Below are 15,493 nucleotides of genomic sequence, written 5' to 3'. Positions count from 1 at the left end.
GTGAAAAAAGCTATTAGTGAGATCATGTTTATTACCATTATGATTCAGAGGTTTTAAGTTACATATACATGATTACACATGATGTGCATGTATGTATGCTGTGCATTGTTGATGTTATTGTTTAAAAAAAACAACTGTTATTGCACACTTCAATGGTTTAAAATAGGGGATAGTGGGTCATTGAGATGCGTTTGGAAATGAGAATCTTTGGGGAAATATTTATTCACAAAGCAGATTTTTTGAGCTATCTGATTGTGGTCACTAGGTGGGGGTGTTGTTTAAGCCATTTTTTTTGTTTCCACAGGAAATAGGATAAGATGCTGGTGACCAGTAGCAAGAGTCCAGCAACACACATTCTTCACCTGGGCCTCCAAGTCCTGCTTCTGCCCAAAGTGGCACACAAAGCCTGTCTACCAACAACAGAAAACATGATTAGATCCGGGGAGTTAGAATGCAAGATTCACAACAACACCCACAACAGTACAACGTAACCACATTTTAAACTGTAGCCTAGTCTTACTATGCCAGTGAAGAAACTTGACCAGTGAACTTACCAATCCACCCTTGTCCCTAATCTCTGGACAGATGACCCTCTCCACATAACCCCCCACACACTCCTTAAACTGAAGCACTATTCCGTCCAAGCCACTTTGGAGGCAGTGCAGGGCCATCTGGCCAGTCAGCACATACACAGACAGCACTGCGCTCCAGGCCAGGTCTTGCCTCCGTCCTCCGGGGGTTGGTGGGTGCAAAGTGCTTGTCTAGGATGGCGGTGAGCATGGGGCAGGCTGAGATCTCAGTCACATCCTGGAAGACACGCGTGGCTAGCCCATGAAGAAGATGGGGAACCTAATGAGCAGCTGGTCCCCAACATGGGGCAAGGCTGCTGCCGTGGCTGTAGGGGGTGGCCCTACATGGCTGTCGGGCTTTGCGGTCATATAGTTGATGTAGTCTTGTAACATCAGATAGGCCTCTCATACCAGGGGGTCAGGACTGTTTATACCACTCCTGCTCAATAGCCCCTCTGACTGATCCATCGCCTCTGCCTGACTGACTCCCTGTTGCAAATCACAAATTTGTGACTTGCAAAAAAGCAGTGGCCCATTCACAGTTAAACAGTCCCTGTGCCAAGCAGCCCTCAGCCATCCTCTCAGTAATGGCAGTCCCTAGTACAGGGTTAGAGATCCAGGCACCCTTGAAATTACTAAGAAATGATCAACAACTGCACTGCACATGCTGACTAACACAGTGGGTAAAAAAACAGTGGGTACAAAACATGTAGCTACCAAAATAAGTGGAATGTTTTACAGTTATTATTAGCTAAATCTGGGCAAATCTCTAACACCCTAATTTGTTCGACTAATGTCATATTATACATATTGTACAATATTTGAATATACCATATCCTCAAATGTCACCTAGTACAGCAAATGTGCCCATGTCCAATAAACAACACTAGCAATCATCAGATAAAGCATTTTACAACTCACCCCTTCCTTCCCACCAAAACACAAGTGGTACCAAGACACACACACACCAACAAAAAAAGGAAAAGAGGAACAGCTGACGGGATAACAGCGGGACCAGAGCAGTCTGTAGTTCAATAGGACTAGGTCACCACCCGCTCGGCTACATGCTGCCTTTAACCAGGCTATATTTAGAGGCCTTGTTGGAAAATGACACTGAGCTCATATGCACAATCATCAACCCTCTGACACACCGCCCCGCTCCAACACAAGCCGAGTTAAATATAGATCTCAGAGAGTGTATGGCTGGGTGTGGAAACGGGTTAGCGTTAACAGTCTGTGAGTTCTTGTAGACCGGGGAAGACAGACAGAAATGGCAGGCCATAATACATTGAAGTAATCAGTTGATAGGTTTCATCTGCTATTGCCTTTGAAACCCATTCAGAGATGTTTATTTTGGGATTCTGCCCTCATCAAAACCAGAGATCATACTGTGATGTTGTGCTTGCTTTACATAGACGTTCCATTATACCGTTTTAGCTCTAGAATATGTATCCTGGAAGCTTGTTATTGATGTTTGATTGTGCTATTTTAATTTAGAGATCTGTGATCGATCTCTGCAACACACGCACACACGCACGCACACGCACACACACACAGTATTACAATAAACACACATGCACAATCCCACTCTTTCTCTTACAGGCATAGTGTAGAATGTGCTTCTTCCAGTCTGTCAGTAATGTGCGTGATACTAGTCAGGGGAATGTGGTGAGGAGGCATAGGCTTTAGGAGCTTGGTGCCGCTAAAGGCTTTGCACTACTAACCATTGTTTTTGTCCAATGGGAGTCTGCCAATCTACCCATCCATTCCTCCACCTAGGGATATAGGAACAATGCTGCCCAGTTAAGTGCAAGGCAATATTCACATGCAAGCACTGGGACTTCCACTAGGGTACAGTGCTGTGTCACTGAACTGATGTTATGCTTGTGAGTAGCAGTCAGTATTTGTTTGAACTGAAAATGATGGTTTTGAAATACTGTAAATCAAATCAAATCAAATTGTATTTGTCACATACACATGGTTAGCAGATGTTAATGCGAGTGTAGCGAAATGCTTGTGCTTCTAGTTCCGACAATGCAGTAATAACCAACGAGTAACCTAGCTAACAATTCCAAAACTACTACCTTATACACATAAGTGTAAAGGGATAAAGAATATGTACATAAAGATATATGAATGAGTGATGGTACAGAGCGGCATGGGCAAGATGCAGTAGATGGTATCGACTGAGATGAGATGAGTATGTAAACAAAGTGGCATAGTTTAAAGTGGCTAGTGATACATGTATTACATAAAGATGCAGTAGATGATATAGAGTACAGTATATACGTATACATATGAGATAAATAATGTAGGGTATGTAAACATTATATTGAGTAGCATTGTTTAAAGTGGCTCGTGATATATTTTATAAGACTATTGTTATTTATGATTGAAATAACAGAGATCAGGAAATGGTTTACTTTGTACTCTGTGCCCTGCAGCTCTGTACACAGTATGGCCTAGGCACCAGAGATATGGAAACAATAATAATATTTTTTAACACATTGTTTCTAGACATTTCTAGTGATTATGCCTATTGCAGTCAAGTGATTGTCTGTTGTTTTAAAGAGACAAAAGCAGGGTGGTGTTATTGCTACAGTGTATGGTTTCACGACACACTCATTAAATGTTTTTGTGTGGATCTACACTGGCATGTGAGTGTTAACTCTCTATTTACACTTTAATCTGATAGAGCACTCGGGGACCAATCAAAATGCACTCAACATGGCATTTACTACTGTTTACTCCACTGATTAATAATCTACGACAAAGACATGCTCAAGTGACACCAGTAGCAGCTCTGTGTGTTTGCCCATCTGGTACATACATTGGGAATGTGCACGCAAAAGTAGATATGGAAAACCCCAAGAACCCTCATCCACCCCCATAGATAGATATGAGAGAGAGAGAGAGAGAGAGAGAGAGAGAGAGATGAATTGCGGGTGCAACATGTTTTCTGAATACCAAAATGAGAAAATGTTGTAACATTACAGTGAGCGTGTAACATGGCTACCCTCTCCTCATAGAGGAGTCAGGGTGCAGGGGGAAGTGATATCGTTGATAGCACCCGCTATCAGGGCTCTCATATGTTCATGTGGCAACATCTGCAGGGGGGAACTTTCTGTCTAGAGTTTTACTGTAGGCTACGGGGCCCTTTGAAGTTGGTTCAGTCGCAGACAGGGAAAGTAAAAGTGCTTAAACAGATGGCAGAAAATACACTCTGACAGTTTCATCTGACAAGCTGATTAAAAGAGAGCTGCTTCCCAACTTCAGCTTTGGTCGGAAGCTAAAGTAGTCGAGAGTATGTGAGTATGTTACTTACTGCGGTTTCTTTGTCCTTGGTGAAACAAGGATTTTTACTGTTTAGTCTTTCTCACACAGTACATCTTACACCTGATTGAGTGTAAAAACGGTCTCCTCCTCTTCCAAAAGAATCACAGGATATTGTGGAAACACCCTGCAAGTTATGCCCTTTAGATGGTAGATTCTGCAGAAACACAAACTGTTTTTGCCCTATTCATTGGGACAATATACTTAATCCATCCTGTCTGTCTGTTATCTTTAAATCCCTAAGTATGTATATACATCAGTGTTCAGGAAGTTTCTAATCAATATCTACAGAGAACTTGAAGCAATTGGACATTTTTTACCTTTTCTATAAAAACACTCTGCTCAATATAAAGCTGCAAGGTGACTGAGAAAGGTAAAATGAGACACACAAATGAAAAAACACCCCCTCTATACCTTTATCCACCCACCCCCACTCAAACAACCACACAACTGATGCTGATCTTCCCGCCTCTATTGTGTGAACCTCCAATCACCCTCACAGAGGGGGGGCTTGGCGGAAAGATGAGGAAATTGCTCTGAATTTGCCGGTAATTGAAAACACCTATACCACCCTGTGTCCCTATCTTTACCTGACCTCAAACATCCACACCCCTCTACCTCCCCTGTTACTGCCTTTTATTCCCAAGCAGTCTTAATGGCTCACATACCCCAACCTGTCCTCTGTCTCCCACCGGACTGAATTGATGCAAACGATTGGGGCCCATTTAGTGTCTGGAGGAGAGGTGACCCATTTGTGCTGTGTGCCCTGCTGTCTCCCACCCCACCTACATTGCCCCAATTGCAGGTATTGATGCTCCGCCATTGTTTCCCCCTCTGCCCAGGGGGTAGAGTGGTTTGGAGGAAATTGGGGGACCCCTCAGGCGTAGATGGCGTTTATTGATTTCTTCCTTCCCTTCCTATTTTTCTTTTCAGATACCAAGCCAAATCTGAGGAGGTGTTTGCAGTTAAGTGGCATCATTCTGGGTTCTGTACTGTAGATGCAGAAGCCACATTTTCTTCATGCTGGGACGATGACAATAGAGAGATGAATGTGTCTTTCTGAATGGTTGTCTGTCTGTGATCGCTGTCTGACTGGGTCTCTGTGCTTCTGAAGTTAACTTCAACACTCTTCTCATTTGTCTTCATGAATGTATTTATTTTAATTTTTTGATGAAATTTAACCAGGTAAGCAAGTTGACAACTGCGACCTGGCCAAGATAAAACAAAGCAGTGCGAACACAAACAACAACACAGAGTTACACATGGAATAAACAAGTGTACAGTCAATAACACAATAGAAAAAAGAAAGTATGTACAGTGTGTGCAAATGGCGTGAGGAGGTAAGGCAACAAATAGGCCATAGTAGCAAAGTAATTACAATTCAGCAAATTAACACTGGGGTAATAGATGAGTAGATGATGATGTGCAATTACAAATACTGGTGTGCAAAAGGGCAGAAAAGTACATAAAAACAATATGGGGATGAGGTAGGCAGATTGGGTGGGCTATTTACAGATGGCCTATGTACAGCTGCAGCGATCGGTTAGCTGCTCAGATAGCTGATGTTTAATGTTGGTTCGGGAAATAAAAGTCTCCAACTTCAGCGATTTTTGCAATTCGTTCCAGTCATTGGCAGCCCCACACCCCCTTGGGGCATAGACACTACATGGTGTCCAAAGCGTTCATTTTGACTCCAAAACTTCCACCAGTTGTGTCAAGTTGGTCTGGATGTCTTTTGGGTGGTGGACCATTCTTGATATTCACAGGAAACTGTAGAGCAGAAAACCCAGCAGCATTGCAGTTCTTGACCCAAACCGGTGTGCCTGGCACCTACTAACATACCCCTTTCAAAGCACTTAAATCTTTTATCTTTCCCATTCACTCTCTGAATGGCACACATACACAATCCATGTCTCAGTTGTCTCTTCCCCTTCATCTAAACTGTTTGAAGTGGATTTAACAAGTGACATCAATAAGAGATCATAGCTTTCACCTGGTCAGTCTATTTCATGGAAAGAGCAGGTGTGCTTAATGTCTTGTATACTCAGTGTTTAATATTGGTGATGTCAGTGGAGGCTGCTGAGGGGAGGACGGCTCATAATAATGGCTGGAATGGAGTTAATGGAATGGTATCAAACACATCAAACAGGTGGTTTCTATGTGGTTGATGCCATTCCATGGACTCCATTCCAGCCATTATTATGAGCCGTCCTCCCTCAGCAGCCTCCACTGGGTGATGTATGCATCTCAGATATGTTGAGTTCTATGGGGGACAGTAAATTATATGGATAGAATACAGTGTTGAGGTCAAGGTCAGGTTAAGGTAGAGTGGGTGCTGATCTTCCTAAAGTGGTTAACTTTTATTCAAGTGTTCTCTATCTATTAGCCTGCATTAGCAGTTAGATCCATTGGACCAACCAGCTCTAAACCTCTCCTTCACCTCGTAAACCATTCCAAACCTGGATGAATTTAGCAAGCTATTAAAATGTAAAACAATCTCTATCAATGTGCTAGGACCTGGGCATACAGAAATAGAGCTGAGAGGATGTTCTGATCATTGTTGTGAAGGAGGGGTGAGAGTTGACTCTCCTGTGGAACATGAGCTGCCTCTCCATACCAATAACTCCCTCTCACTGTCAGACCTGTGACATGATGAGAGCTCACCCACTGGAATATGTATCGGTCTCAACTAGCATTCTCTGCCTGCTCTTCACCACATTAACATGTTCACGCACGCGCACGCACACACACGCACGCACGCACACACACACACACACACACACACACACACACACACACACACACACACACACACACACACACACACACACACACACACACACACACACACACACACACACACACACACACACACACACACACACACACACACACACACACACACACACACACACACACACACACACTCTCTCTCTCTCGCTCTCTCTCACACACGCACCCACACAGTCAAGGACAAGGGGGATATGTGTGAGTACCTGCTATCTGTATTTGAGATAATGAGATAAAAATTCTAATTGTGTAATACAAAGAACTAGCAGAGTGCTGCATTAGTAGATGCTTACAAAAACACCAAAGTAATTACATGAATTTAGATTAGGTTTTTATTTTTCATTTCTCACAGTTACTCTTACAGTTTTGTTTCTCACCTCCATATTTCTGTGCATTCCCACATGAACTACTGCTTGCTTTTTGCCCTTTAATCCTTCCTATCGATCATATTGGGGCGGCAGCGTAGCCTAGTGGTTAGAGCGTTGGACTAGTAACCGGAAGGTTGTGAGTTCAAACTCCCGAGCTGACAAGGTACAAATCTGTCATTCTGCCCCTGAACAGGCACTGAACAGGCAGTGGGTCTGGAACCCACTGTTCCCAGGCCGTCATTGAAAATAAGAATGTGTTCTTAACTGACTTGCCTGGTTAAATAAAGGTACAATTTAAAAAAATAATAAATATAGGCCAGAGGTTCCTAAACATTCAACCTCCAGCTGCCTACCCCCTCTATCATGAGAGTCAGTACATTATCAAATGTTGTTTTTTTGCCATCATTGTAAGCCTGCCACACACACACTATACGATACATTTATTACACACAAGAATGTGTCTGCGCTTTTGTCACAACCCGGCTCGTGGGAAGTGACAAAGATCCCTTATAGGACGAGGGCACATATAATAATATAATAATATGAGGAAGAATCAGGTGCAGAGAGCAGAGAGTTCCACAGGAAGAAGTGCACTTTAATACGGCACAAAAAGCAATGCCCACAACACAGGGCGCGTAAAAATATGGACCAACCCAAAACACAGGGTACCAGGTCTAGAACACGAACACACTTAAAATACACACACACGTAACACAATAATAATCCCGCACAAAACAAGGGCGGGTATACACACTTTAAATAAGGAAGCCCATCAAGCACACACAAATAGACACAGGTGCACTAATAAGACAAAACAAACAGAAAACGAAAAAGGGATTGGTGGCGGCTAGTAGGCCGGTGACGACGACTGCCGAGAACCGCCCGAACAGGCAACTTCGCCGACCCGGAGGGCGAGGCGCCGGGCGATCCGGGTAGAGGCGGTGGAAGTGACGGGTCCAAAATGTCTACCGCTGGTACCCAGCACTTCTCCTCCGGACCGTACCCCTCCCAATCCACGAGATACTGTAGGCCCCTCACCCGGCATCTTGAGTCCAGAATGCCACATACTGTGTACGCTGGGGACCCCCAATGTCCAGAGGGGGCGGAGGGACCTCAGGCACCTCACCTTCTTGAAGGGGACCAGCCACCACCGGCCTGAGGAGAGACACATGAAACGAGGGGTTAATACGATAATAGGTAGGAAGTTGTGACCTGTAACACACCTTGTTTATTCTCCTCAGGACTTTAAATGGCCCCACACACTGTGGCCCCGACCCCAGCCTCGGATGTGTCCACCTCCACTATGAACGCTAAAGAGGGGTCCGGATGGGCAAACACGGGCACATTGGTGAACAGCTCCTTCAGACGACTGAAAGCTCTGCCCGCCTCTGCTGACCAACGCAAGCGCACCGGTCCTCCCTTCAGTAGTGAGGTAATGGGAGCAGCCACCTGACCAAAACCCCTGATAAACCTCTGGTAGTAATTGGCAAACCCTAAAAACCGCTGCACCTCTTTCACCGTGGTCGGAGTCGGCCAATTACGCATGGCTGTAAAGCGGTCACACCCAATCACCACCCCGGAGGTGGAAATATGATAACCCAGGAAGGAAACGGCCTGTTTGAAGAACACACATTTCTCGGCCTTGACATACAGGTCATGCTCCAGCAGCCAAATGTACCCCTGTGCCAGCGATTCAGCAACATATGTCTCCATAGCTACTATCTCCTCCTGGGGCAATGGGTACACGTGACTCCTAGAAAGTGCAGCGTTCTCCAGGAGGTCTATCGCGCAGTCCCCCCGACGATGGGGTGGTAATTGGGTCGCCTTCCTTTTACTGAAGGCGTTAGCCAAATCGGCATATTAAGAGGGAATGCGCATGGTGGAAACCTGGTCTGGACTCTCCACCGTAGTCGCACCAACGGCAACTTCTATACACCTGCCTGAACACTCCTCTGACCACCCTCTAAGAGCCCCCTGTCGCCAGGAAATCACTGGGTTGTGCTGAGCTAGCCAGGGAATTCCCAACACCACTGGAAACGCAGGTGAATCGATAAGGAACAGACTAATTGGCTCCTTATGACCCCCCTGCGTTACCATGTCCAGTGGCACCGTGGCCTCCCTGACCACTCCTGACCCTAATTGTCGGCTATCTAAGGAGTGCACGGGGAAAGGTAGGTCTAACGACACCAGGGGAATCCCTAGCCTTAACGCAAGCCCACGATCCATGAAGTTCCCAGCTGTGCCTGAATCGACTAGCACCTTATGCTGTAGAGAGGGAGAAAACCCAGGAAAAGAGGTTAACACAAACATATGACCGACAGGAAGCTCTGGGTGAGTCAGGTGCTGACTCACCTGGGGTGAGCGAGTAGTGCTCCGCCTGCCCTCCCGACTCCCAGACGAGTTCCTCCAGCACCAGTCGGCCGTGTGTCCTCGCCGACCACAACTGGTGCAGGAGGAAACTCCTCCTCCGGTCCCCCTCGATGCAGCCCCCTCTAACTCCGTGGGGATGGGAGCAGGAGGGCCGGGGGTGGAAACAACAGGGCCTGTTCTGGATGCCCGCAGGCAGCCAAACAGGTTGTCGAGACGAATGGACATGTCGATAGGTTCATCCAAAGTGTGGGTGGTGTCCCAACACGCTAGCTCCCTGCGGCCATTCCACACTGCATTTGCCCACTCCAGGGCTCGTCCCGTCAGACAGGACTAGAAGCGTCCTACCCCTGAGGGAGTAGGACGGACAGTCGCCAGGTATAGTTCTAGTTGGATGAGGAACCCCTGACACCCAGCCACCGTCCCATCATACTCCCTAGGGAGCGCCAGACGCAGAGCCCCGGAGCCGGATGCTGTAGCAGGGGTAGGAGGTGCTGGTGGAGGGGGTGCTGGAGATGAGGTGGGAAGGCCACTCCTCTCCCATCGGTCCATCCCCTCCATCATCAGATCCATCGCCGATCCTATATGGTGGAGAATGCTGGTGTGATGGAGGATTGGTGGCGGCTAGTAGGCCGGTGACGACGATCGCCGAGCACCGCCCGAACAGGCAGGGGAGCCAACTTCTGCAGAAGTTGTGACAATAATTTTGCATTCTCACATATAAAACCTTATTTGTTCATCAAAAATGGTGAATAACTCACCACAGGTTAATGAGAAGGGTGTGCTTGAAAGGATGCACAAAACTCAATGTTGGGTTGTGTTGGAGATAGTCTCAGTCTTAAATAATTTTCCATACGTAGGCTGTGCCTGTATTTAGTTTTCATGCTAGTGAGTGCCGGGAAATCACTCTCACATAGGTACGTGGTTGCGAAGGGCATCAGTTTCTTAACAACGCAATTTGCTGAGGCAGGATACTCTGAGCGCAGCCTTATCCAGCCTTAAATTCAACTTTCATAGAACCGCTTGTTGCAATTTCGATGAGGCTCTCTTGTTCAGATATCAGCAAGTGGACTGGAGGCAGGGCATGAAAGGGATAACAAATCCAGTTGTTTGTGTCGTCAGTTTCTGGAATGTACCTGCATAATTGCGTACCCAGCTCACTCAGGTGCTTCTATATATCACATTGTCCGTAATCTTGAGTTAATTCGCACACAAAAAATCATACAATGATGGAAAGACCTGTGTGTTGTCCTTGTTAATGCAGACAGAGAAGAGCTCCAACTTCTTAATCATAACCTCAATTATGTCCCGCACATTGAAAAGAAAACTTTAAGCTTGTCTATCAATGCAACAATCGTGTCAATAAAAGCGTTACATGGTCGCTGCCCATATCATTTGCATAATGCAGAAAATACACAAGTTCAGGGGCCTTGCTTTAGCAAAGTTAACCATTTTCACTGTAGTGTCCAAAACGTTTTTCAAGCTGTCAAGGCATTCCCTTGGCAGCAAGAGCCTCTCGGTGGATGCTGCAGTGTACCCAAGTGGCGTCGGGAGCAACTGCTTGCACGTGCGTTTTCACTCCACTATGTCTCCCTGTCATGGCTTTTGCGCCATCAGTACAGACACCAACACATCTTGACCACCAAAGTCCATTTAATGTCACAAAGCTGTCCAGTACTTTAAAAATATCCTCTCCTGTTGTCCTGGTTTCTAGTGGTTTGCAGAAGAGGATGTCTTCCTTAATTGACCCCCCATAAAAGTAACGGACATATACCAGGAGCTGTGCCAGGCCCAGTTGACTCATTCAGCTGTAACGCATACAATTCACTGGCTTGTATGCAAAGCAGTAATTGTTTCCAAACATCTCCTGCCGTGTCACCGATGCCTCGAGAAACCGTGTTGTTTGATGATGACATTGTCTGTATAGTTTTTTGGGCCTTTTCCCCCAGCAATGTCCCAGCCATATCTGTGGCAGCAGGAAGAATGAAGTCTTCCACAATAGTATGGGGCTTGCCTGTCCTAGCCACTCGGTAGCTCACCATATAAGACGCTTCTTGCCCCATCTTATTAATGGTATCTGTTGCTTTAATTCATGTCTTACTACTCGAAAGTTGTCATAAATCTCGCTCAAAAAAGTCCTGTGGCTTATTAACACACTGTAGCTGAGGAAAGGAAAGGCACCTTTCCCAATATAAGTGAACCCCAAACCCAACATCCCTGTCTGTTGTTAGGTGCTTTCCCGGTTAAGGGGGCTCTTCGGCTGCATCAGATTCACAACTGTCAGTGTCCATGCTAGCTGGGCTAGTAACAAATGTAGAATTACTGATGCTAGCATTGGGTGTGCTCGTGGAAGCCAACAGCTTGTGTCGTCGACGGGTGCAGGTGTAGTAAAGCTGGTAGTAGCAGTACTACCATTAGAGCTGGTATGTGTCTCTATGGACGCGCGTCTTTAACCATTTATCAATTTTTGAGCAAACGGAATGAGCAGCAGCTACGTTTGGCTACATACTGACCGTTAGTGGAATTCCCGTGAGAGAGAAATGGTGATTGGATGTTAATTATTTGACTAGGCTACCTGCATTTGATATTGTGTTTTTATTTCGCTGAACACTAGACGGTTTGTTTAATTTTATTTTTGGCAGTGAAACGAGGCTACTCAGGCGAGAAAAAACATCACCCAAATGTATAGCCACGTTGGAAAATCTAAATGGACTATTTGAAAATGTGAATCACATGTTTATTTGGCGTACCCCCGACAGCATTGCGCGTGCCCCTGGGGTTACCCCCAGTATGGGAATAGTCGATATAGGGCATCATATTACAATGCATAACACTGGAGATTCAGCCTAGTTCCAGGCCTATCACCAGAGTTAGATTATAGTTAGTGAGGGAATTCAAGGGCTATTTAGCTGCTCTCAACTCCAACCTACAGGTACTGTAGCCTCCCTGTCACTACCACAGAACTAGTAGCCAGGGTGCATGGAGCTCAGCTCACAGGGAGTATAAAGACCACATTCACTTTGTATTTACTTTATGGATCCCTCCCATGGGGCATGTCCACAGCCTAAAGGCATATTAAGAACTATGTGTATGAGACAAGCTGCATCCGTTTACACTTTACACTTTGACAGTTTGAACTACTCTGAGACAGGGTCGGCTCCAGGCATAAGCAACATAAGCAGTCGCTTAGGGCCCCCGGCTGCTAGAGGGCCCCCAACCCCAAAGTAAGGGGTCTCAACTTACTGATGAGAGTAGTAGAATACACAAGGTGCACATTCAAAATTTGGTTGTGCACCATCAGTTTCTCTCTTGTTTTGTCTGTCACTGATAGTCACACAATTAGCTATGTCAGCTAACAATTTGTAGATTGGTAAATTAGTCTAACCAGTTATCTAAACTTGTAGCAATCATGGCCGAATACCAACCGGGCATGCAGGACATGTGCCCAGGGGTCCTGACCTCCAGGGGGCCCCCATTGATTGTATTAGTCAGTCTCACTCAGATATCATTAACATGGCATAAGTCATGGCAGTATGTGTATAATTGCTGGAAATTCTCTTTAAACCTGCTAAAATCTCTCTCCACCCCATGCAAAAATGGGTAGAGTTGCTGGAAATCAGCTTTAAAACTGAAAAATGTCTATCTGCGCAATTGCAAAAGGAGTAGAATTGCATGAAATGTGTTGTAAAATTGCAAAAATGTCTCTTTGCCCCATGCCAAAATGAGTAGAATTGCATGAATCTTCAATAATGTTCCAACCGGAGAATTCCTTTGTCTGTAGAAAAGCAATGGAGCGTGAGCTCCCTCTCATGTGAATGCGCATGACCAGCTCGTGGCAATCTGCCAGACCACTGACTCAAAGAGCCATTATGAGCCCCTCCTTTACAGTAGAAACCTCAAACAAGTTTCTAAAGACGGTTGACATCTAGTGGAAGCCTTAGGAAGTGCAACATTACCAATATCCCACTGTATCTTCAATAGGGAATGAGTTGAAAATCGACCAAACTCAGATTTTCCACTTCCTGGTTGGATTTTTTCTCAGGTTTTTGCCTGCCCTATGAGTTCTATTATACTCACAGACATAATTCAAACAGTTTTAGGGTTTCAAACTTCAGAGTGTTTTCTATCCAATAGTAATAATAATATGCATATATTAGCATATGGGACAGAGTAGGAGGCAGTTCACTATGGGCACGCAATTCATCCAAAGTGAAAATGCTGCCCCCCTATCCCTAACAGGTTATTAACCGGCGACAGAATCACATGTATAGAGAGTTCGGCCATGTTCTTGAACGGCTGCCATGTTAGCGCCTTTATTCTCAAAATTTTGATGATGTAACAATACCAGAGTGCCTCCGACAATTCCCTATTAAATGACCCGGAGTAAACAACCAAAACAGAGCAGTGAATTTAACAGGCTATTTATTGATTAGCATTCGGTGTATCCAGGTCTGCACTGTGTTTTCAACAAATTGCATATCTGCTTTCACTGGACATGCATCTTCATAGGTTTTGAAAGCTATCAGAAATAAACAGCACAATGCAGTGTCAATGATCCTATGGCAATGGTTATGGAGGAGAAAGTGATGCTCTCGGAATGTTCAGACAGAATCTGCATTGGCCCAACTCAGCATTTCTTAAAGTATAGGTGGTGACCCAAAGTGGGGTCATGTTAATGGTGGGTCGCAACAAGTTTTTAGGAAGTCAGTAGTGGAATACACAAGGTGCAATTTCAAAATGTGTTTGTGCATCAGCAGTTTTTCTCCTTTATGACATTCAACTCAATTCAGTTCAATTTAATTGTCTTTATTGGCATGGTAAACATATGTTTACATTGCCAAAGCAAGTGAAATAGAAAATAAATAAAAGTGAAATAAACAATAAAAGATGAACAGTAAACATTGCACTCACAAAGGTTCCAAAAGCATAAAGGCATTTCAAATGTCATATTATGTTTATATACAGTGTTCTAATGATGTCCAAATAGTTCAAGTACAAAAGGGAAAATGGGCAATGACCCCTGCTCCCTGCTCCCATCTTGGTTCATCCTGACCCGTCCCGCCAGTTCGTGGTGGAGGCCGATGCTTCGGAGTGGGGGCTGTCGTGTCCCAGCGGTCTGCCCTGGACCTCAAGTAACATCCCTGTGCCTTCTTCTCCCACCGCCTCAATGCCACGGACAGGAACTACGATGTGGTGAATTCTGAGCTTCTCGCAGTGAAGATGGCGATGGAGGAGTGGGGGCACTGGCTGGAGGGGGCCATTCATTGTGTGGACCGACCACAAGAACCTGAAAAATTTCTGCACCGCCAAGCGCCACAATTCCAGGCAGGGTAGGTGGGCCCTGTTGTTCACCTGGTTCAACTTCTCCCTCTCCTACCAGCCGGGATCCAAAAATGTCAGGCCGCATGCTCTGTCACGCCGCTATAGCTCCACGACTACTACCCTGGAACCTGAGACCATTCTTCCCATCTCGTGCCTGGTGATGGCACTCAGCTGAGGAATAGGGAAGCAGGTTCCGGAGGCGCAGCGTTCCCAGCCGAACCCCAGGGGGTCCAGATAACCAGATGTTTGTGCCTGATGCGGTCTGCTCCACGGTCCTGGAGTGGACCCACTCCTCCAGGCTTGCCTGCCACCTAGGCTCCTGTCGGACCCTGGCTTTTCTGCGACAACACTTTCGGTGGCCTACCATAGTTCCTGACGTCTCCGCATTCATCACCTCTTGCACGGTCTGTACGCAGAACAAGAATCCTCTGCAAACTCCAGCTAGTCTACTCCAACCTCACCGTCCCTCAACCTCGCCGTCCCTGGTCTCACATCTCCATGGACTTTGTCACGGGTCTCCCCCCGTCTGATGGCAACACTGCCATCCTGACTGTTGTGTATCGGTTTTCCAAAGCCATCCACTTCATTCCTCTACCCAAGCTACCCTCTGCCAAAGAGACGGCCCAGCTCATGGTGCAGCACATCTTCCGGAGCCATGGACTGCAAGTTGACATGGTCTCCAACCGGGGTCCTCAGTTCTCTTCCTGGTTCTAGAAGTCTCTCTGCACCCTCATTGGGTCAGCC

General features: G+C 45.9%; 1 pseudogene; it reads right to left on the bottom strand.

Moving 5' to 3' along the window:
• Positions 1 to 244: 244 nt before the first annotated feature.
• LOC118357839 (uncharacterized) lies at positions 245 to 2,866 on the bottom strand (annotated as a pseudogene).
• Between the last annotated feature and the right edge of the window lie 12,627 nt (positions 2,867 to 15,493).

Source organism: Oncorhynchus keta, chromosome 25 (genome assembly GCF_023373465.1).
Source record: "Oncorhynchus keta strain PuntledgeMale-10-30-2019 chromosome 25, Oket_V2, whole genome shotgun sequence".
NCBI lineage: Eukaryota > Metazoa > Chordata > Actinopteri > Salmoniformes > Salmonidae > Oncorhynchus > Oncorhynchus keta.
The sequence above is the reverse complement of the archived record's forward strand: the minus strand, read 5'-3'. Positions and strand labels throughout refer to the sequence as shown.